The sequence below is a fragment of the Talpa occidentalis genome, unplaced genomic scaffold (genome assembly GCF_014898055.3).
Source record: "Talpa occidentalis isolate TD23 unplaced genomic scaffold, MPIMG_talOcc4v2.1 talOcc4.4, whole genome shotgun sequence".
Taxonomy (NCBI): domain Eukaryota; kingdom Metazoa; phylum Chordata; class Mammalia; order Eulipotyphla; family Talpidae; genus Talpa; species Talpa occidentalis.
Window position 1 is genome coordinate 35,375,585 of NW_023604295.1, and position 24,924 is coordinate 35,400,508.

Here is a 24,924-nt window from a genome sequence, read left to right on the forward strand (position 1 = left end):
AAATGTGAAGAAGGAGCTGAAAATTGATATACAAGAAGCAAGAAGAACACCAAACTTCCACGACGAAAGGAAAAATACAGCAAGACACATAATAGTAAAGCTCCCAAGAATCCAGGACAAGGAAAAAATAATGAAGCTGGCAAGAGGGAAGAAACAGATAACATTCAAAGGAAAACCAATCAGGCTGACATCAGACTTCTCCGAAGAAACACTACGGGCAAGGAGAGAGTGGAGGGACATAGTCAACAGACTCCAAGAAAACAGATGCCAACCAAGAATACTCTATCCCGCAAAGCTCTCCTTCCTCTTTGAAGAAAGAATATGGACCTTCCCAGACAAACAGAAACTCCGGAATTTCATTGCAACTAAACCCCCACTCCAAAAAATACTACAAGGAGTTCTAAAGCCAGAACCTCAGAGCGACGAATAACAATGAAAGAAGGCCAAAAAAAAAAAAAGTTATTAAAAGAATAAATAAATAAAATCAAAGGAAAGACAAACACAATGGCAAATACAGATGTTAACATATCAATATTAACTCTAAATGTAAATGGACTAAACTCTTCAATAAAAAGACACAGAGTTGCAGCCTGGATTAAGAAACAAAACCCAACCTTTTGCTGTCTCCAGGAAACACATTTAGCTACAAAAGATAAAAATAGGCTCAAAGTTAAAGGATGGAAAACAATCCTACAAGCAAATGGACCAAAAAAGAAAGCAGGAACAGCTATACTTATATCAGATAAAACAGATTTCAAACTCAAAAAGATAAAAAGAGACCCCAATGGTCACTACATTATGATCAAGGGGACAATACTTCAAGAAGAAATAACACTCATTAACATATACTCACCAAACGAAGGAGCACCAAAATATATCAGACAACTGTTGTCCTCTCTGAAAACAGACATCAGAGAAAACACATACGTAGTGGGAGACTTCAACACACCACTATCAACAATGGATAGATCAACAAGACAAAAAATAAGTAAAGAAACCAAAGCTCTAAATAAAGACCTAGAGCAATTGGGCTTAACAGACATCTATAGAACACTAAACCCCAAAAAAACGGAGTACACATTTTTCTCAAGCGCACACGGATCATTCTCCAGGATCGATCACATACTGGGGCACAAGACAAACATCAACAGATACACCAAGATTGAAATCATATCAACCATCTTTTCTGACCATGAAGGCATCAAACTAGAAATAAACCATAAAAAGAAGGCAAGGAACTTTCCTACCTCATGGAGATTAAAAACCACACTACTGGAAGACCATTGGACTAATGAGGAGATCAAAGAAGAAATTAAAAATTTTTTGAATTGAACGACAAGGAGGACACCAATATCCTAAATGTATGGGATGCAGCAAAAGCAGTAATAAGAGGAAATATATAGCAATAGAAGCTCACATCAAGAAACAAGAAAGAACGCAAAGAAACAACCTAATCTCGAAGCTCAAAGATCTAGAAAAAGAACAACAAGAACCCCAAAACCAGTAGAAGAAAAGAAATAATAAAAACCAAAGCAGAAATAAATGAAATTGAAACTAAAAAAACAATCCAAAAGATCAATGAAACCAAGAGCTGGTTCTTTGAAAAAATCAATAAAATAGACAACCCCTAGCCAGGCTCACAAAGGAAAAAGGGAGAAAGCACAAATAAACAGGATCATCAATGAAAGAGGAGAAATCACAACGGACACAGCAGAAATCAAAAGAATAATCAGTAACTACTATGAACAGTTATATGGAAACAAGTTTAACAATCTAGAGGAGATGGACAAATTCCTACAACTCTACAATCACCCAAAGCTAGATAAAGAAGAAATAGAACACCTAAACAGACCAATTACAATTAGCGAAATTGAAATGGTAATCAAAAACCTCCCCAAAAACAAAAGCCCAGGACCTGATGGATTTACAAATGAATTCTACCAAACATTCAGAGACGAATTAGTGCCTATCCTTCACAAACTCTTCCAAAAAATTGAGAAGGAAGGGACAATACCAAACACGTTCTATGAAGCCAACATTACACTAATACCAAAACCGAACAAGGACAACACAAAAAGGAAACTACAGGCCAATCTCCCTAATGAACACTGATGCAAAAATCCTCAATAAAATTTTAGCTATCAGAATCCAACAATGTATCCATAAGATAATTCACCACGACCAAGTTGGATTCATTCCAGGGGCACAAGGATGGTTTAACATCCGAAAATCAATCAACGTTATCCAACACATCAACAAAAAGAAATATAAAAACCATATGATAATATCAATAGATGCTGAGAAAGCTTTCGACAAAGTGCAACACCCATTCATGATAAAAGCCCTTGAAGTTCTTGGGATACAAGGAACATACCTCAACATCATAAAGGCCATCTATGACAAGCCAACAGCCAGTATCATTCTCAATGGTGAAAAGCTGAAAGCAATTCCATTAAGATCTGGAACAAGACAAGGATGTCCACTCTCACCATTGCTTTTCAATATAATACTGGAAGTCCTAGCCAGGGCAATAAGACAAGAGAAAGACATCCAAGGAATCCAAATAGGAAAAGAAGAAGTCAAACTATCACTATTTGCAGACGATATGATATTATACATAGAGAACCCCAAAAACTCCACAGAAAAGCTAATTCAACTCATCAATCAGTTCAGTAAAGTGGCAGGATACAAAATCAACACGCAAAAGTCAGTAGCCTTCCTATACACAAACAATAAATCTGAAGAAGAAGAAATCGAAAAGACCATCCCTTTTGTTATTGAAACAAAAAAAATCAAATATTTGGAATAAATCTAACAAAAGAGGTAAAGGACCTATACAAAGAAAACTATAAAACACTGTTAAAAGAAATAGAAGAAGACACAAAGAAATGGAGAGACATTCCCTGCTCATGGATGGAAGAATAAACATTATTAAAATGGCCATCCTTCCAAAAGCAATATACAGATTCAATGCTATTCCAATCAAAATTTCAATGTCATTCTTCAAAGAAATAGAAAATTATTGATGAATTCATATGGAATCACAAAAACCCGAATAGCCAAAGCTCTCCTGAAAAAAAAAGAGGGAATGGAGGCATCAGACTCCCAGACTTCAAACTATACTACAAAGCCATAATCATCAAAACTGCATGGTATTGGAACAAGAACAGACATACAGACCAATGGAATCGAATAGAAAATCCAGAAATAAACCCACAGATTTATGGTCAACTAATCTTTGACAAAGGAGCAAAGACTATGCATTGGAGCAAAGAAAGTTTGTTCAATAAATGGTGCTGGGAAAACTGGGTCGCTACATGCAAAAGAATGAAGCTTGACCACCACCTCACACCATACACAAAAATCAACTCAAAATGGATTAAAGAACTAGACATAAGACCTGAAACCATAAAATATATAGAAGGAATATAGGCGAAACACTACGTGATTTGCACATCAAAGACATCTTTACAGACACATCACCCAAAGCAGTGATAGTGAAGGCAAAGATAAACAGCTGGGACTATATCAAATTAAAGAGCTTTTGCACAGCAAAAGACAATAACAAAAAAGAGAAACCCACCAACTGGGAGAACATTTTTGCACCCAACACTAATGATAAAGGACTGATCACAAAAATCTGCAAAGAGCTGATGAGACTCAACAACAACAAAGAAAATAATCCAGTCAAAAAATGGGCAGAAGAGCTTAAAAGAAACTTCTCTGAAGAGGAAATGCAAATGGCCAACAGGCATATGAAAAAATGTTCAACATCACTTGTCATCAGGGAAATGCAAATCAAAACTACCATGAGATACCATCTTACACCAGTGAGAATGGCACATATTAAAAAAACTAGCAACAACAAATGTTGGCGAGGGTGTGGAGAAAAAGGAACTCTTCTGCACTGTTGGTGGGAGTGCAAACTGGTCCAACCACTGTGGAAAGCTGTGTGGAGATTTCTGGACCTACTAAACATAGAGCTTCCATATGACCCAGCAATTCCACTCCTAGGTATTTACCCAAAGGACACAGAAACATCAATTCCAAAGAACACCTGCACCCCTATGTTTATAGCAGCACTGTTTACAATAGCTAAGCTTTGGAAACAACCCAAATGCCCAAAAATAGATGACTGGATCAAGAAGATGTGGTACATATATACCATGGAATATTACTCAGCATTCAAAAAAGATAAACACATGCAATTTGCTGCAACATGGATGGCGCTGGAAGGGATCATGCTCAGCGAAATAAGCCAAAAAGAAAAAGAAAAATACCGGATGGTCTCACTCATAGCAGGAATCTAGAAAACTTAAATAAGGGACCAGGAAAATGAAAAACTATAAGAAAGTGAAAATCAAAATCAACAAAAAACTATGAACCAGAGACACTTTTAGGGGGGCGGGGGCGGGAGGGGAGGGATTGGGGTCAGAATGGGGGGCGGCAATTGTATGGGGAATATAACAATAAAATTTATAAAAAAAAAAAAAAAAAAAAATTACGGTATGTTTCAGTTATATCTTCTAGTGATTGTTGCAGTGTCAAGTCTTTGTGTAGGTTCATTTGCATATTCTTCCTTTCAAATTCTAGCCACACTTATGAAGGAGAAATGATGCCCCTAATTTACAGATGATCAAAAATATCAGCTCAGAATGGTGGAAATATGACTTGCCATAGGTCGCAAAGTCAGCAAGTGGAAGCTTAGGATTGTTAAATAAGTGTTAAGTGATTGTTCACTTTGTATGTATTTATTTAGTGTTGGCTACATGATGGACATTGTAGGAAACATGGGCGAGTAAGATGAGGTCAGCAACCTCAAGGACTCACAGTCAAGTGAGAGAGATATACACTTAACTGGAAAACAATGTCTTGTGGCAGATACTTTAATAGGAATTGACTAGAGATTCCACACACATCTGTGTCTTTTCTTATGGAGTTATGCTGCTCTACCTGTCCTCTATACTTCTGTACCAAAATGGCAATGGTGGTCAAAATCACAAATATTCAATGAATGAAGTCATCATAACAGATGATTCCTAATAGGAAGGAATGTAGTCTTTAAGAGTAAGTTTCTTACTGATTAGGGACATGCAGCTTCCATGTAAGAATGGGCACAGGCCACTCCTGCCACTTGATCAGAACAATTCAAAGAGGAAGTTGATGGAAAAATCCAGGACTCTTGAAGGAAAGGAGGGGAGAGATGTGTCATTGTAGAACAAGAAATGCTCCACCCACAAAGCCAGATCCCTGTCTCTGGTGCAGTGAGTTCCACCCTGTAAACATTCTTAGGATTTTCATTTGACCCTTTGTTTCAAATTGAGCACAACGCTCAGTCCACACCGTGAGGTGACACTCAGATGGAACAGGGTGACAGCCCAAGGATACCTTCCTGATTGGCCTTATTGGAGCCAACCTCACCTTTACTGGCCATTTTCTGTGGTCTGGCTCCATTGGTCCAAGAAGAAACAGAAGAACTTTGGGGACTGGCCACAGCCTCATCAGGTAAGACCAAGTGGCTTGTCATCAGTTCTGCAGAGATGTGTTTGTCTCTTGAGCTGATTGCTCTTATCTTTTGCTAGGTATCTGATCGCCTCTACACTCGCCTGCAGTTCTGTTTAGGCTCATGGTTTTCCAGGCCCCTCTGATAGTCCTCCATTCTTTCTTACTGCCCAGGGTTGAGGAGGTTTGTAGAATAGCATTCTTCATTCCATAAAATCAGTTGATATGCTTTTCTATATATTGATTTTGATCTTAACGGCCCTGTCAGAATGGTAGGATAGGTATAATTTTCTTCATTCTGTGGTTTAGTGAACTGAGGTTTGGTGAATTGAAGTGATTTGTTCAACTCTGATCAGCAAGCTAAGGTCAAGATTAGATTTGATTCCTCCATTCTTCCTCCTCTGTACAACCCTGCAAGTTACACCTCATTTCAGACAGCCGAGAAAAGTGAAAGGACTATCTGAATTGTCAAATGGCAGCAGAAGGTGTTGTTTCCTTGTGGGCAGGTCAGGGGGGATATTTTGAATTCACCTGAGAGATTTTATAATGATATACAGACACTATCAAATGTTTTTGGAGAATAAATGAGAATATGTAAAAAGGGGTGATGACTATAGGAACCTTAAACTTGTTCTGGCTCTCTTGTGATAGGCTTTCATGTGGGACTAAACCGGCACTCCCCTAATGTCAGCAGCAGTGTTATGTGGCACAGATCACAGAGGCCCTGAGGACATATTTTAGCTTTTCTGTCTTACTGTGGAATGTGGACAAGCAAATCTCAGTAGGGGGGAAAACACTCCCAAATCCTTTCAAAATGACTCCCCCAATTTCCTCTCGTATGACAGCTATCATTATATCTCATTGTTCTATAGTTTTAAGAAAATCTCATCCTCAGTGATTATGTGGTTTATTTTGTAAGATGCTAATTTTAGCTATCTTTTTTTCCTTCATGCTCAAAAGGTTGTATCATTCTTAGTTGGGTAAGGAAATATTTCCTCTGTGTGTACTTGTGTGTGTGTGTGTGTGTGTATGTTTGAATTTGTTATAGCATATTAATATTCATCCCCGTGGGCCCACCACAATGTACAATGTTACACTATCTGTGGCAGACTTCTGTATATTCCTAATATCTTTCTGGTTGTAAGGGTCTTGAAGATATCACTTAATTTCTTTATTCAAAATGGAGACAGAAAGGCTCAGAAAGATGACGTGATGGCTGTGAGGGCCACAGAGTCAGTGATTCATGGAGCTCAAAGTCAAGCACAGGTCTTCTCCCCGCTCAGGAGAAGCTCTTTAGGGCAGGTTTCCCTAAAGAGAAGAGTTATTTGTGTCATTTTGGGGATTGTATATAACTAACCTTAAGATCCCTTTCAATTAAAAATTCCTTTCAATTAAATTTCAATTAAGACACAAATTCCTTTTTCAATTAAGTTTTAGAGCACTTTGACCTCTTCTTAGCATCCAGTGGAAATCCAGTCATCACATCATGTAGAATGGGGACTTTTCCATGGAATTCTCTTTCCTTATTAACTTGGTCCCTGAGGAATATTTCTTGCAAGAAAATTTTGGAGTTCTCCTTAGGTGTATAGTGGGGAAATGGGTAAGTGGTGGTGGTATCTTTATCTTCTAAAGAGGTGTTGCTCCATTCAGAAATTGTCAGAATACTTCATCTTTTTTTTACTCAAAAATGTAATATCTAATGATAAATTTCAGTCTATGAGTTCATTTAATCCAGGGAATCATAGTGAATTCAGTATGCAGATATGGTTATTTGTACTGCAGTAATAAACAAAATGGAATAAAATAGCAAAATAGAAAAAAGATGTGTACAATACAAATAACTACAAAAAAGTATAAAATATGAGGGGTCTTATAAGTAGAAGGAAGAATATGTAGTTGCTTTCGCTGAGGGGCAGGCTTATAGCAACTAGGTAGGTGGCCACCAGGGATGGTTGTAAAGAAAAAGTGGTATTTGCTCCAGGCTTGGATAGATAGAAGTGAATAGAGTTCCTGGAAACAAGAATTTAAGAAAACTCATAAATCAGAACTGTCTGAAGAATTCTTGATGGACTGAGAGCATTCACTGTGGCGTTAGATAGGGTTGGGGGACTGCTTGGGGGAATGAGGCTGGAAGTTTGGGTCTGTACCCCATCATGCGTGCTGAGTTCCAGGCTCAGGATTTCAGATCAGGCACAGTGTGGTAGATTTGAAGAGCATTGCAAATATTAACCAGACATTTAGTCCAAGCTCATAGCTATTCAGGTCCATTATTTGACAATGAAAGCACATCTCTCTGATTTATGTTTTTCAGCAGAATTCACAGATTAAAAAAAAAGAATTGAGCACTTCTAAGCTCAATGAACAGTATCATTCTTCTCAACTCAGTGGATTCTATCATATGCTTAGTGAGAAAGGCAAGATGTTAATACAGAGGAATTAGAAAGATGGGTAAAATAGTTAAAAATTGCACAGAGCAACTCATAAGGAATAGTTTGAAAACATATGGCTATGATTGACTTTAATATATTTTAAGAAAGTCTATTTCTCTGAGTTATCTGAAAGATAGAAAAGCGATGTTGCAAGTCCTTAACTTGTGGGATGTACAGGATTATTGTTGCTAAGCTTTATCTTTTGGTCCAGGAAATAGTCATTCCCTAAGGAATAATTATAGAAGGTTCTTAGATGTCCTGGCCCTGACTCTTCCATAACAAACACTGTTGATGAATTGCACAAGTATGTGAGTGCTCTACATTGAGTTTCAGAATTCTTGGTGGTTTAAGGGGAATGTTCTGGTCTTGCTTGTGTCCTGGTCACCAGTCACCAGGACGATGTTTACACATATGCCCTAAAGTATTTGTGTAACTAACCCGCTCTTTCATGTTTCCATACACATGGTTGTACATGAGTTTGGTTCAAAATTATACCTATATCTCAAATGTCTGTGCTTCAAGGGAGTTAGGAAGGTAGGTGATGTGGCACAAAGTAAAGTGAGGTGTTTGAACAGATCCATTTATTTAAAACTATTTATTGAACATCTGTTCAATACAAATATCAAGTCTCTCAAAGTGAAGATAGCATTGTGACAATGGAGCAGAGTGGGACAGAGATAATGCAGAGCCCTGTAAGACATAGTAAGGTCTTTCACTTTCACTCTGAGTCAAAGGGGAGCCTTTTGGATATTCTGGACTAAGGAGTGTCAACGTCTGACTTATATTTCAAAGGGCTCCCTCCTTCTTTGTGTTGAATATAGGTGAGGGTGTGGTAATGAGAGGACAGGCAAAAAAAGGAGTTATTACTAGAATTCAGATGAGCGATGGGGAAGCTTGGTCAAGTGGGTGGTCGTGGAGGTGATGGCAAGCGTGGTTGGTTGATTGAATGAGGGATAATGGGATAGGAAGGAGGCAAGCATGACTTCAAGGATTTTGTTGAGAAACTGAGAGAAAGGAGTGGACTTCACCTGTCACAGAGAAGACCAGGATAGGAAAAGGTGTTTGAGGAACATTGGAAACTTACTTTTGGACAAGTTAAATAGGAGATGTAAAGTAGTGAGTTAATGTGAGAATCTGGGCTTCAGTGAGGATATGTGAGCTTAAGAAAAAGAGTGGGAGTCATCAATATATGCGTGATATTTACAGAAATGAAATTAAATAAGCTCAAAAGAATTTGGATAGACAGAGAAGAGAAATGTAAGGACTGACTTTGGGGTCCTGTGAGGTTTTGAGGAAGTAAGGAGGATCCAGTCCGTAGTACATCAAAGCAAAAGGGGGCATGGGAGTGGCCCCACACCAGCAGAGAGGCGTATTTCAGTTGTGAAATTGTTTAGAATTCCTAGCACATGAGGATAGCAAAAGCATTTTTCATTTATGTTTTCTATAGCTAGTACCCCCTCCCCTAATACTCTTCTGGGGAGCAGAGCACTGACTCCTACTGTCTTCTGTTCCTGTTTGGCTCCATGGGAACCGTGAAAGTAGCAGGAGTCGAGGGCACACACAGTTGAGTGGGATCCAAGTGAAGACGCCTTCCAAGGAAGAGAGAGCGGTCAGGGGGCACTGATGCTGCTGAAGGGAGACATGACATTTGAGGACCAAATATATACAGTATGACTGGAGTTGGTTCAGGAGAGAAAGGAAGAAGGGGAACTGGAGGAAAGATTATTTATAAAGGACACTGAGAAAAATCCTTTATCTGAGAAAATGGACACTAGATTGAGGGAAAGAGAATTTTTTTTCCTTAAGAGGGAAGAAAGTTAACAGAAATGTACTTTTGTGCACATTGTAACTTGATTGATACATATAGAGTATTTTTTATCTTTTCAACAACTCTGGGAAGCAGAGTAAGGGTGATTACATTTTTTTTTCATGGGAAGACAAGAATTTCAAGGTTATAATCATCTGCCCCAAATCACATAGCAAGTTTATAGCTGATGGGATGTAAACCTGGCTTCTCAAAGTCGAGTTTACTGTTCTCTTCACTGCCTAATGCCAAAGGATGATTTTGGAAATCACTCATAGCTTTTGAACTCTCTATAAAGTTCTATGACACCTTCTCTTCATCACTACTTAAAGACCTTGCATTAGCCCCAGGAAACTCACAGTTCCCAGTGATATCTCCTGAACTGCATGCAGGTGCATAGTACCCTATCTAGGATATAAGATGTAGATGCTTGTGATTCTGGGAGGGGAACTAGATCTCTGTTGGCAACATTGAAAATGTGCCATATTTGGAGTTTTCCAGTATGTGTGATCAACACAGGGCCCAGGCTGAACCATCTGCATGATTGCAGGGTGGGAATGTAGTTTCTTATGCCTGTCATCTTAGACTGATTCTTATCTCTCTTTCTTCCTTTAGTGGTGGATTTGTGTCTAATTATTGTTATCTATAATATAGCAACATCTATGTCTATATCTATATCAATACTGATGATTTCTTAGGGTCATCCACTGGAGGGTCAATCACTGTTAAAGTTCTTTCTGTTTATATGGGGCTCCCACCATACATGCTGGGTCTTCCACCCTGCCTGCTTCCCTGTTAGGACTTTCCTACTCTATGCAAAGGGATATATTGAATCCCAGATTGTTTGACCCAACTCTGGACAATGCACATCCAGAATAAAAAGCTCTGCACACTATTTCTTAGTCCCCAGTGGTGGCTGTCCTCTCCTTATTGGTAACTGCACCAAAAGCAATCTCTAGAATAAAATATAACCCTTTCTTTCAGTAGCAAACCATTTTGGGTCTGTCTGTCTAGTATTTTCCTTTTGGAAGAGCTCCTAGATTCATATGTATTAGCTCAGCATGACTCTGAAGTGTCCCCTAAAATATTCTTATTCTACTTTGCAGAGATTACTATCTATGCCTTTTCCAGCCTTTTCTAATTTCCATCTTGAAATTATCCACTTGCAGATCTGATTATTTCACAGAGAGTGTTCTCCTCGAGGGCAGAAATTGAACTCCTTTTCCACTTTCCATCTTTCTCTTTCCCCAAGCACAGTGCTTGGCACAGCCGAGTCCCTCCCCCATCCATGCGTGAGTTAATAAATTAAATGAAGTACTCTTTTGTACAATGTGGTGTGGTACTAGGGAAGTTAATCTTGTAACACAGGAAAAAAGTTGCATAACCAAGTTGCAGATATTTTCACATGTAGAATTAATCAATTAGGCAAGTCAAACCTACAACTTTGGAAACTGACTGGTGTGGTTTGTTTTGCTCTGTAGTCAGGGACACATAAGCTTTTATAATTGATGTGTCCATTTTGAAATTTTTATGCTGTCATTACATGCCTGTATCCCTCAGTAGTATCAGTTTCAGCATAGACAGCTGTTGGCATCATAAATATTTGCATACTTATTAATATAGTTTATAAATTAAGATCTTTCAATCTCACAACTAAGAAAAGCAGTCCAAAATATATACATATGACTCACATTTTTTAAATCATTAATTACAATTTTTTAAAAAAAAATATAAAACCTTGTCTTGACCTTCAGGTAAAGCTTAGTGTATTCTACAAATTTAAATGAGCACAGCTTTTCTGGGAAGGGCAATTTGGCCACATATACCTACAAATTCTTTGATCCAGCATTGCCACTTCTAGGAATTGGTACTGAGGAGAAAAATGAAGGCTTATGAAACGTTTTACCCACAAGGCTCTTCAGGGAATAGTCATTCCATAAGCTGCGTGAAAAGAAAATTACATGAATAAGTAACATTAGGGCATGAGCTAAGTGGATATGGATGCCTGTGCAAGGGAACTACAACTGCTGTTGCAGACAATTACAAACTAAGCAATTATGAACTAAGTGTAACTCAGTGGTAGGAAACAGGAACTTGGGATCTGAAAGAACTTTGATCATTTTAGAGCTTTATCATTTACTGTGTGAGCCTGGGCAAATTTCTTAACCTTTCTGAGTTTGAGTCCTAATGTGTAAAATGAAGATAATTATAATACCTAAACCATAAAGCTTTGATGACTTTGAAATGAACTAATGCAGTTATGTTTGGTACACAGTGAGTGCTTAATGAGCATTGCTGCTATTGTCAATATCGGTATCTTCATCAACATGTTAAGGCCTACAACATAATAAGCAAAATTAAATGGGCCCAAATAATCATAAACAATTATCCTTACAAAAGAACATCTAGCAACACAGTCGTTCTTGGCACACATTGTCATTGTTATTGTCACTGCCAGCTTGCCAGCATTTCTCCATACCACTGCCCTCAAGGACATACATCCCGGGATTGATGATGCCAGGCTGATTGCCTCCAGGTTCCTCCTGCTCCCTTGTCCTTGTGCTATATCCCACGTGGTATACATCATAAACACTTATTAGGCTCATCTGTCTTGAGTGAGTTTTGGTGAGGAGGGAAATCCTCCTTAGGGAGGTAAGGCTGAGGTGGACCCAATATTACCATTAGGTGGACTTTAGAAACAATATCCTGCGTATTGTTTATTACAATATTATAATACCCTGTATTGTATTACAATATCCTGCAGGTTTCCTAATCTTTGACCAGGATGGAGCCCTTCCAGGCTCCTTTGTCACCATTACCTTGATGAGATTTCTTGGTCGATTGTCGCTTTACTTGCCAGCTTCTGGGTCACAGTATATGTTTTTATTATTATATTTAAGAAAATTCCTTTTGTATCCATAGCCCTGAAAATGACTTATAGTTATTTGGCACAGTTCCCTGAAACATTATTTTTCCTTTTTTTCCCCCAATACAAAAAGATAATATAAAATTTAAAAAGAGAGTCAAATCATCCATAATTCAGTCATGCAGAGATAATCATTCATAACATTTTGGTGCTTCCAGTGCATGAGGGGATGATTATTAAAAATGAAAGATTTCACAATCTGTATTTCTGCTTCATAATAATATAACTTTTCATGTCATTAATATTTACTTACATAATTATTCTATGATATCTTTTATAACCTCTTTCCCAGAAATAAACTACTTTTAGCACTTCAATTTGTTAATTTACAATATTTTGCTTCCTTATTTAGATGATCTTGAGGTTTTTTTTTTAAAGATTTATTTATTAATGCATACAAAAACTGGGGTACAGGCCAGAGGTACGGGGGGTGAGAAGATTCACCAGAGACAGAGTGGGGAACAGAACAGGCAAGCTGACAGAAAACCACTGCTGAGGGGAGCTTTGGGCAAGACAGGAGAGGTCTGCTGTGCCATGTGGGTGGCTCCCTGGCTGCCGGGGATCAAACTTATGCTGCAGAGGTTTCGGATAGCTTCACAGTGCTATGCTTAACACTTGTGCTACCTGGGAGGCCCTGTTCTTGAGGTTTTTAAGACAAAACCTGAGAGTATGTGTAACTTACAACCCTGATTTTTCACTTACATTTTTCTGTGAATTTTTATTTATTATTTAATTACTTTAAAAATATGATTTCTAAGGGTTGTATTATATTCTACTATGAGTCCATACAAATAGTGTGATACAATAATTTCCTCTAATGTTCAATCTCTTTAATTTAGGATTAATGCTTAAGTCATCATCCTGTGTACTTAATTCTAAACTCCAGACAAGAATATCTAGTTTTAATTCATTTTTGAATTATAGTTGTGTATTCAATTGACAAGGATAAAATCCTTTATTCCAAATAAGAGGATCTCTAAATGGAAACTAATCATAGGTCATTTCAGAGATTGGAGAAGAAGGTGCAATCTACAATGTCATGGTGGTAGGGATGGGGTGGAGAATTTCAAGTCTTATAGATGAAGCTCTAGAAAGGTCAGTCTTCTCTGGAGGGCCACTCTCATCAGACCAGACAGGAAGTTCCAACCATTCAATATTCTTTTTTTTTTTTTAAGATTTATTTATTTATTTTATACAAGAACAGGCGTACAGACCAGATGCATGGGAGGGTGAGAGGATTCACCAGAGCCAGAGAGGGGAACAGAACAGGCAGACTGACGAAATACATTGCTGAGGGGAGCAGTGGGCAAGACAGGAGAGGTCTGCCGCACCATGTGGGACCCTCGCCAGCTGGCACGTATCGAACCAGTGCTGCAGAGGCTGCGGACAGCTTCACAGCGAGGCGCTCAACCACCTGCGCCACCAGGGAGGCCCACATTCAATATTCTTACTTGTTGAATTAAAACAAAAACAAAAGCAAACTAGTAACTTCTGGAATTTTTCTCTCTGATGTTCTCAAAGATGCAATGTTCTATAAATATAACCAAGAACTAGAAAGTTGTGGTTATATTACAATAAAGGTGGTAAAAATAATTATATTCCAGTTGTGCTTTTGGTATCTGAACTACTTTGTAAAGAGCCCTTAGTTCTCCATCTTTATTTATTTTTTTAATTTATTTATTTTTATACAAGAGCTGGGGTACGGGCCAGAGGTGCGGGAGGGTGAGAGGATTCACCAGAGACAGAGCAGGGAGCAGAGCAGGCAGATGACAGAAATACACTGCTGAGGGGAGCAGCAGCCGTGACAGGAGAGATCTGCACACCATGTGGGATTCTTGCCAGCCTGGCTGGGATCGAACCCGCACTGCAGAGGCTGCGGACAGCTTCACAGCACAGTGTTCGATCCGCTGTGCCACCGGGGAGGCCCTAGTCCTCCATCTTGATTTAAAATGGGAACTTGTGGAACCTTAGGCTAATAGAACTGTCAGGAAACTGGGGAATCAAGTAGTTCAACAACCTCCTAAAATAAAAGAGAAAAAATGACTTAACCTGAACCTGGATTTCCTGGCTTCTCCAAGGTTTACACCACTATTTATCATAAAGTCTGCATCCAATATTTCGAGTTCCTTGACATATATTAGTAGATTCTTAGATCCTTCTAAACTTCCTTTCTCCCAAACTTTTAAAACTATGTTTTGAAACCCTACTCTATTTCACTAGGTATTTTGCTAGGTCTTTAGATCCATTAACTCCTCTAATTATATCCACTTCACATTTGTGAAAACTGAAGCTAAGGATTTTTAAATTGCTGCCTAACCTCAGGCGCTAGTAAGTGGTGGAGGCTGGATCGAAGCCTAAAGCTTTCTCTACAATGTCAGACTATTTCCTGATACAGGAATTGATTACATGAAATGAATCAATTTGTGTCTTTCCTGCTTCTTGTCCATTATCTTGTGGAAAGGTTGACCTAATTAATTATCCAAACATTTGTGCCTTTGAGTTATAGGTGAGTGATCTTGATGCATCACACACAAAGTTGTGTTTAAATCAAAAGTAAAGACATATTTCAGGCTCTGACAGAGGAAGCTAAATTGTGTGGCTTAGCTACTCCTACTGATTGGCTGAGCTCCCAAACAGGATTGAAACTTAACAACTGAAAACAAACAAGAATTAAAGTTTTGTAAAAGTCAAAAGATAAAAGCAAAAAAAAGAAGAAAAAGAACAACATCGTGTTCAATGCCATATATAAGTAACATCATCTCTATTAAGAAAGATGTATTTCAGGGCCTCCCTGGTGGCACAAGGGGTTAAGACACAACCTATGAAGCTGTCTGCAGCCACTGCAGCACGAGTTTGATCCCCTGACCACCCAAGGAGCAACCCACATGGCGCAGCAGACCTCTCCTGACTCACGGGCTGCTTCCCTCAGCAGAGTATTTCAGTAGATCCACCTTTTCTGCTCCCCACTCTATCTCTGGTGAATCCTCTCACCCCCCACACCTCTGGCCTGTACCCCAGCTCTTGTATGCATAAATAAATAAATCTTAAAAAATAAAAAAGAAAGAAAGATGTATTTCAGAGAGAAGTACTGATATCAGAAGGTACACTGGAAAGTTAGCAAGCATGAACAAGGTCTAAGGCTATGCTTTGGGATAAGCATTTTCTTACCCAGGTATTTTCCCTTGATCTTTTCTCATAGAAATGTGGGTTATGTGTCACTTGTAACTCCTTCGACAAAATGCTGAAGGAAGGAAAGACTTTTACTCTGGTTTGTTTTAGACCAATGTTTTGAAATCTGACCCATGTCAAAACCAGGTTGGTGTGGAATAACCCCCCTCAACAAGCACCCCTCACTATCCCTCCTCCAGGCTACTGTTTAAAATAAGGTCACTCGGTCGCAATGCTGCCATATCCCTGATTGTATAACTGTTTCAATGCCTTGTGTTCTAATTGTCTGTTTGGCTTATGGTCTTTCCATGTTGATATGTTCCTTAAGAGAATAGACTAGACTTTCCTACACTGTATCCCCAGTTCCATGGTCTTCCTGGCAGAGTTGTGCTAATTATCACTTTTTGAATGGAGTTCAGTTTCTTTACATAGACATTAATTAATACCAATTACTAAAGAGTGTTCAACTGAATGTTATTTGAGTTCATTAAAATCACTTTTCTCCATATGAAAATAAAATAAGATCACTGCCACCTCTTCCTTCTCAAACTCCACTAGCTACTACTTTTACTGGGAATACTAGAACTTCTGTCAAATTACTCTGTCCAGCCATCTGTAACTAAGGACTTTATTTTCATTGGCAGTACATTTGATTCATCTCTCTAAGACAAATATTCTTGGCTCCTTCCCCCGCCCCCTCCCCCACCGCCCAGTATATAATTTACATAACAAGTTTGTAACTTCTTGACCTATATAGCAGCTCTGTAACTTTTTATAATAAAACTTGCCCAAGAGACACTATCTCTCTCCATTTCTCAAAGCTTCTTTTGATTTTATTTCCTGGCCATAGCTTTGCATATCAGTGGGCAGATAAAAGTCATTGCTCAATAACCGAACTTTCCACATACAGGAAATAGGATCTACTTGGATATAAACTTCAGTCTTCTGACTTTAATTTTTGCAGAATTTTGAAAAGCCAGATTTTGATTTGTTTTCTCTATGAGACAGAATATATTTTTTTCTTAATGGTGGGAATTGGAGAATGGGAAATCTGTGATGAAAATGTGTTTAAAAAACACCTTTTAACTTTTCAAATGTCTTGACTAGAAATAACATTTTTTTCTCATTTTATCCTTGTTATAATACTTTCATTTCAGAAAATTAGAAAATATAATTAAGCACAAAAATTATAATCTCACTATCTAGAGAAAAACGTTGACATTTTGGTGAATACCTTTGTAGATTTTCTTTCATACATTCATACATGTATCCATATTTTATTTTTATAAAAAATAGTATAGTGCTATGTCTTATATTATAATTTATAATATAATATAATATACCATGGATGTGTTTCTTAAAGCTACAGAATATTCAATCTAAACTACATTTCGGTAGTTTAGCTTTTACAAAAATACAAATATAGAAATGTCATTTTAAAAAGGAGTGAGGTTGGATTTGTGTCTGGAAGATAAGTAAATAGTTAGAGATACCCCTTCCTTATTTACAGTGATCTCTCTCCATATTTCATATATTCAAATATTCTAACATAGCTTCCGATGATGGACTGGTTAATTCCATTTCTTTATCATCAACCCTAATTTATAGTTAGGTAACATTATTAGTTAGCCAAAGTAACTATCTTAGAGTCGTCTATAGCGGATGTGATGTTGAACTCACATGTATGTAAGTTTCCTTCTAAGTTGAAGATTTTATATTCGGTCACTCCTAATAGGAAAGTAGGTTGCAGGTACTCTCTGTAGCATCTTCTTATAGGTTTATGCACTGTTTAAGTGTTGTTGCAAGAATTATGGAGTTTCACAATCAAAGATTAATGGTATTTGGAGCCCGGAATTGACTATTTTTCTTGGGATACCAGAGAAGAAGTAATGAATAATATTAACTAGGAATAGAACTGGTTATTATAGATTGGCCCAGCTCATTAAGAAGGGAAGATAGAACTTCCCTCATAGATAGCAAGAAACGTGTTTTAGAGAAATGTCAAACATTTCAATGATCTCTTCGAATGCTATGAAGTTCACATACATACCACCAATCAGTGATACTCTGCACCAATGCTCTAACCTACTTTTGGTGACACTTATTCTCAAAAGAGTTCTATTGAGTAGTCAAATGTCTTCATTCACTTGAATTTCTCCACTCACAAATAGGACTCATTATATAAACCACAGATGTTCATTCACTGTTTTTAAGTTCTGAAGGGACCATCCAGCAGCCCAGCTCTACATAGGAAATGTGTGTACAGGTGCCTTGGGCGGCAGTGAATTCTCATCAGTTTCTATCTGGTTCTCTGGGTGAAGCTGAACTCTTGCTGTCTATGAAGTATTGGCAAAATCCTGGTCTAAACAGATTGCATTTCCTAACTGTTAGCCTCTTCATCTTACCAGTGATATTTTTTTTTAAGATTTTTTAATTTATGCATACAAGAACTGGGGTACAGGCCAGAGGTGCGGGTTGGGGGTGGGGTGAAAGGATTCACCAGAGACAGAGTGGGGAATCGAACAGGCAGACTGAATGAAATAATACTGCTGAGGGGAACAGCGGGCAAGACAGGAGAGGTCTGCTGCGCCATGTGGGTTTTTCCCAGGCCAGCCAGCTGAGGATAGAACTCTTGCTGCACAGGCTGCAGATAGTTTCACATTGCTGTGCTTAACTCCTTGTGCCACCAGGGAGGCCCCTTACCAGTGATTTTGATTTCATCAAGATAGGAATCAGTCTTTTCTAAAAGCTCTGGGTGTCTTTTCAAAAGGTGGGAAGATCAAGGTATTCCATAGTTTACGAAGTACATTGACAAATATTTCACTTGATCTTCACAAAAATCATGTGGATGAAACAGGGCAGGCATTAACATGCATATTTTCACAGATAAAGAAATTGAGAGGCTCTATTACAACATGTGTGCACACTTAACAAAGGAAAATGGTGTTACTGATCACATTTAGTAATCACTGTTTTGATTGATTGTTTCCTGATTTATAATCTTACTCCTGATTGCTTTGTGATTAAAGTCATAAATTTATAGAAAGGCTGATCAAAAGCAAACATTATTCTTCCCCAGTATGCTGGGTGGGTGTGAGAAACACATTTACAGAGTTGAGGAAATGTGATTATCTCAGGTAGAGTTTTAATTTTCTCAGGGCATTTATTGTCTCTTCTGGTTGATGTTGCTCCTTGCTTTCACAGTAGTTGTAACAGGTCACATGTGGACAATTTTCCTTACTGTCTAATATTCCAGCTTCACTTATGCACGATGTACATGTATAATTATGTTTTCATAGATACAAATATGTTTTTTGTTTGTTTTGTTTTCTTACTAAAATACTAAAAGGGGGGACTTTGTTACGGATATTATTGTTTCTCATCCTTTTATCTAACTACCTTTAACAAGTTGAGAAAATTTTTTCCTTTTAGTTTTATTCTTTAGCATCCTGTACTGTTTTTTTTTTTTTTTAATCCTGTTAAAATGAATTCAAAGGTAATTCTTGAGTCAGAATTGATTTCTTTTCCCCATTCTTGTCTTTTGGTGCTCATTATTTAATGAGAACTATCTCCATTATTCTATCTCTTACCTTCTCTCTCTCTGGGTGGAGCGCTCTGATTCATTTAAATCTTCACAGCATCTTGTAGAACAGGTTAATTCCAGGTGTTAACATTCTCACTGAGGTGGAGTAAAAATGGATCAACATTGTCTTAGATTGATATTGTATCAAGTTTTTGTGTCTAACTATCTTGTCAAATTTAGTGTCTAGTTTAGCAGTCACCATTTTAAGAATTTAATGTAGCTCTCATTACAATACTGCTGTCCTTGAGTTATATGACCAATAAGAGAGAAATATCTGTGTTGTATTTAAGACCTGGTCTTGAAAGGCTCTCATATTTGTCACTCACTCCTCAGGGTAGTTTCAGGCAGAAGCAACTTTTTTCTTACTCTGTCTCTATTGGCTCAGACGACATCAGTGACAACCTTTGTGACTGAGGTCACTGTGATACAGAGACATGTTGAAGGGTTAAGCATTTCATGGACTACTACAAGGACAAATGAAGATGTGGTTCCTCTCCTCACAGATCTCCAAACTGCTCATGGAGATCCATCACAGACAATGACTACAGAATGGGTTGATGAAATATCATGGTACAGGGCCTCCCCGGTGGTGCAGCGGTTGAGCGCTGGGTTGCGAAGTGGCCCGCAGCCTCTGCAGCTCCGGTTCATTCCCCAGCTGCTCCCTGGCCACCTGAGGAGGAGGGTCCCACATGGTGCGCAGACCTCTCCTGCCGCACTCGCTGCTTCCCTCAGCAGTGTATTTCATCAGTCTGCCTGTTCTGTTTCCTGCTCTGGCTCTAGTGAATTCTCTCACCCTCCCATGCTTCTGACTGTACCCAGTGCTTGTATAAATAAATGAATAAATGAATGAATGAATGAATGAATGAATGAATAAATAATTCTTAAAAAAAAAAAAAGAAATATCATGGTACACTAAGACCAGAAGAAAATGGCATTTCTAAAGTGCCATTCATGTTAAATTTGTGGAAATTGAAGCACTTAGAAAAGTTTCTCTTGTAAAGTCTGGTTCCATCGCACCTGACGAGAGATATCCTCTCAGCTGAATTGCCTTTACATTTTCTGTCATGGGTGCTCCATGGAGTGAAGATATTTATTACTGATCTATTTTTTCCAGCTTATTCATAATAAATGATTTTTTATGAGCTCTACTTGGTGCAAAGAATACACAGAACCCTTAGATCAGGGATTATAAGTACTAGCAGGGAAGGCAAGCTAATAGGCAGCAAGAGTGTCATAGGGATACACATGATCTACCAGGAGAGGCGTGTAACTCTGAGACAAGGTTTGTTAAGGAAGCCTCTACCTGCCCTCTAGCTGAGACAAGAAAGGCAGTAGGGATTATCAGAGAGAGAAAATGAGGAGGATTTTGGTGGATTTGAGATACTAAAGGTGTAGTAGCAAGTCTGAGGCAAAGAGTATGAGTGTGTGTATGAGTATGTGTTGGGGCAGCAAGAAGAAAAGGGAAGGAAGAGATGTGATGAGATGTGGACACTTATAGGTAAGTTGGGTTTCAGATTGTGAAGGTCTTGCCTACCATACTCAGGGGTTGATATTTTATTTGAATCACCATGGGAAGATTAAGTGAACAGTGACCCAATCTGACTTGTATTTTAGGAAGATTAGTCTTCTGGCTTCATGCTATATAATTTTGAGAGTAATATAGTAGAGAGACCACTTAGAAGACTTTTAAAAATGATTCTTAAGAGATAAATTGAGGTTGTGGCAATAGGAGCAGAGAAAAGTAGAGAAATCAGTAGCTATTAAGGAATTAAAAGCAAGAGGACTGCTCTCCTCTTCTTGCTCAATTGTTACCCAGAAGGCAGCTTTCTGGCCTGGGAAACTGTGTAACTGTGATCTCATTCAACAAGTTTATAGGGAAAGCAAGATGATGATAAGTTTATCTTTGGATGAGATGATTTAGCAGTACCTATGGGTGAGCAAATGTGCTGTAGTAGACTCTTTTGTGAATGGATGTGGACTTGGGAGAGATTTGACTTGGAGATATGGTGTGGGAGTCATAGATGTTTCGGTGATGTTTCATAGATGTTTCAACAGTGAGGAAGCAGTTTGCTAAAAGAGAGAATTTGTGTGTATTCTGATAAACACCAGCTTGTGAAACATAGGGGGATCTCCATGACGGAGACTTTAAGTTATAAACAAGGAAGTAGGAGAAAAATGGGAACCTTGCAGTTCCCAGGAATAGAAGGAAATGAGAATTCAAGAATGATGATGTCAGCAGTAACAGTGCCAAAGTCATTAAGGAAGAAAGAGTGGGAAATATCTAATAAACTCAATTACATGAGCTTGTTGAGAAAATTCCATAGATAGGCTGGAACTAAAAAAAAAAAAAATTCTGTGGATTAAAGTGTGAGATAAAATTAAGTAGAGACAGCAAGGATGAACTTACTTTTTTTTTTTTTTTTTTGTCCAACCACCTACTTTATTAAACATTTCTCCCTCCCGCTGCCCCTTTTGTCCCTCCCTCTTAACCTGAGATACCTCACTTGGGATATCAGTGTCCACTAGTTTGCAATTATTATGCCTTATCAGTCCATCCACTTTGATTATCTATTTTACTCATGTCTGTGAAATGGTCCACTATTTGCCCCCCCCCCTTACCTTGCTACATAGAATCTAGCTGTAAATGGTAGCATTTCATGTTTCCTTATAGTTGAATAGTATTCCATTTTTCTTTACCCAGTCCTCTATCAGTTGAGCTTATTTTTTATTTTTGAGAACTTTTTTTTCATGAAAAATAAGAGATCCATTTACCCTTCTTGTGCTTTCTGTGGTCAAATGGAATCTATGTTTTTATTTTCCCTCCTGACAAAACTTATTTGAAGAGAGTCATCTTTGCTCTCTACATTTTCTCTTTCATCTATTGAATTTCTCCAGTTCTCTCATTTCTCATATGATACAGTTAGTGATCCAAGTCCATCCTTCTGATAACCTCTTTAGAAAAGAGGAAGTTCATCTTATAGGCTACTGGACAAAATGACCAGTGTAATAATGAAAATAGCAGAGGGGAGAACTTGTGTGGATACTCTAAAGAGCCTCTTCATTAATTCACTTCACACATATTTTGTCATGCGCTGGGAGCCCTGACAGAGATATGATGGTTTTTGTGGCTTCTAGAGTGCTGTCTATTGCCTCTGCAACCGCTTCTCAGAGCCTGGTTTCATGTGGACAAGAAAGAGCTAACCTCAGACTTCTGGAAAAAGGAGTCCTCATGAAGAGCAGGTTTCTCTTGCTTCGCTGGTTAGCTAAGACTTCTTAGGAATTTGAGATAATAGAAACAGGAAGAAGGAACCTGAAACCCTGGCACTTCCTCTAACTTGCTTTGTGACCTCAGGAAATTCACTTCCCTTCCTGCAACTGAGTATCTGTTTTCTAGTTTGTAAAATGAATTAGAGTTGCATTAGAAGGTACATAAATTACCTGGGAGTGCCCTTGGCTTCTATCATGTGAACACAATTGAATACTCACTTTGAGAAAAATAATCTTGTCAGCACCCAAAATATGGTATTTCTTGATTTAATTGATGGGTACAAGGGTGTGTTTATTTTATGATAGTTTTGATTTTATTGATTTGTACATTTATAATTTTTTGAAAGCTTGTCATACTTCAATAAACATGTTTACTAGAATAATGTCAGTAAAATAATAGACTGTTTTTATTTGGGAAGGATTACTATTGTCAGAATTTGGGTAAATGCCATTTCCTAAATTTTGTGAAACCCATATGTGAGAAGGCACACTTCCTGGCAGACACTAAAACTGGGGTAGGACTTCCTTAAACAAATCTCCTGGCACTGGGATTAGTGCTGGGGAGGTGATAATCCCTGGTACCCATAGTCCCCACCCTCCCCAAGGATGTCCTAATAACCAGAAAAAAGTAACTATGTTCTAATTTGTAAGGCAGATACTACCTCGATTGTGAATCAGCAGCGTCAGACTCAGGAGTCCTGTTTACTTTGGAGAAAGAAGCTAAGAGTCTATGCGAGCTGAATTGATGGCCTTGGTTCATTCTTTCAATTTATTTGCTCCTTTCTTTTTCACTGGTACATGGAGAAAATATTTTAGAGCTTATAGATTTCTTCCCCAGCCCCTGACCAAAGCACATCATCAGAACCAAAATCTCTATCCTGGCCAGTTTCTGTGTGTTGCTTTTTTTTTTTCCTGGGTGTTTTGGGGAGGCTAATAATCTAGCCTTAATTTTTCTCTTTCCCAGGAGGGCAATTTCACCACTTTTCTGTCCCTTCCCTGCCCTAGACTCTTCATGCTCAGGCCAATTGTAAAGCAAGACACGTCTGCCTGGATAAGTCATAAGCCTGATTCCTGCCTTACTCATTGACTTTCTTCTATCTGCTCAGATACATCAATTAGGACTCTGCAGACTCATAAGCCCATTTGCAGGTTGAAATGAATTGCTACTTTCAGAATTTATCTTTGTGAAGGAACTCCATTTGCTTTGGGAGGTTGAAGGAGAGAAACAGAGACTTGGATATTGGGTGAAATAGATGTCAACTGGTAAGCACACAGAACACTGAGTTAATTGTTACCTTCCAATGAGAGAAACAGATGAATGATCTAGTAATTGGACTATAGGCAATGTAATTTCTTTAAGTCTTTCATGAAGTTGTTAATCTCATCAAGTTCTGGAGGCAAGTGGAATTCTTAGAGCGCTCAGCCCAGACTCAATATTTGGGTTGACTGTGAGAGCTGTCCCAGCAGAGTGGGAGCTGTAGTGGCAGAGAGAAGGGAGGCAGAGCAGGTGTGAGGAGAACCTCAGATTCTCACCCTGCTGAAGAACAGTAGTTGTAACCAAGTGTTACTGGCCCTTCAAAGGATGGGTGTTGGAGGTCGGCAGCTGATGTCAGTTATACATAGTACCTGACATCTTCCGAACACTTGCTCCTCCCCACATCTCATACCTCTGCCTGAATGTCCTCACCGGGCCTCTAATATGCAGTTAGTGCAGAGGAACTTTTTCTATACCTCTGACTTTCCACATCTGTAACTCTCTCTCTCCTTACCCTGTTATTCCTAATTCCCATCCCTGGTATGTTCTATGCATATTCTTCTATATACAGTTGTCTGCTCATGTTTCATCATTTTCAATAGATCGTGAGTTTGCACATGTCAAAAACTATGTCACATGTTTCAATGTGTGTCTGTGTAAGTGAGTGAGTGTGTGAGTGCAAATACACAGGTATTTCCACTAATGCCTCACACAAAGCTTTTTTTCTCAGTGCACTAAACTGAGCACTTGTGTATGAGTTTTGAGGAAATGTGTAAATAATGATGGATCCCACATAGGCCTTGCCCTTCCTCTCTCAGACCTGAGAGAAAACCAAGTGGGGCATCCATTCATTTGTTGGAGAACTTGCCTTAGCACCTTCTCTGTACCAGGTCCAGGCCACATGCTGTGCTATTAAGATGATCCCAGCACAGTTCCTTTCAGTGCTGGAGATCCTCACTGCCAAGAAATAGAGAAGAAAGTGCAGGATGA

At 38.5% G+C, this 24,924-nt stretch overlaps 1 long non-coding RNA gene across 2 annotated transcripts in view; it reads right to left on the reverse strand.

The window, feature by feature from the left end:
- Positions 1 to 19,750, reverse strand: part of LOC119256790 (uncharacterized) — a 28,546-nt gene extending 8,796 nt beyond the window's left edge. Inside the window, exons 1-2 of one of the 2 annotated variants that reach the window (XR_008553832.1) lie at positions 19,420 to 19,750; positions 11,562 to 11,676 (exon numbers count right to left, since the gene is read on the reverse strand). This is a non-coding gene — a long non-coding RNA (uncharacterized LOC119256790). The remainder of the gene's footprint in view (positions 1 to 11,561; positions 11,677 to 19,419) is intronic. The other variant, XR_008553833.1, reaches the window with a different exon arrangement.
- Positions 19,751 to 24,924: the final 5,174 nt, after the last annotated feature.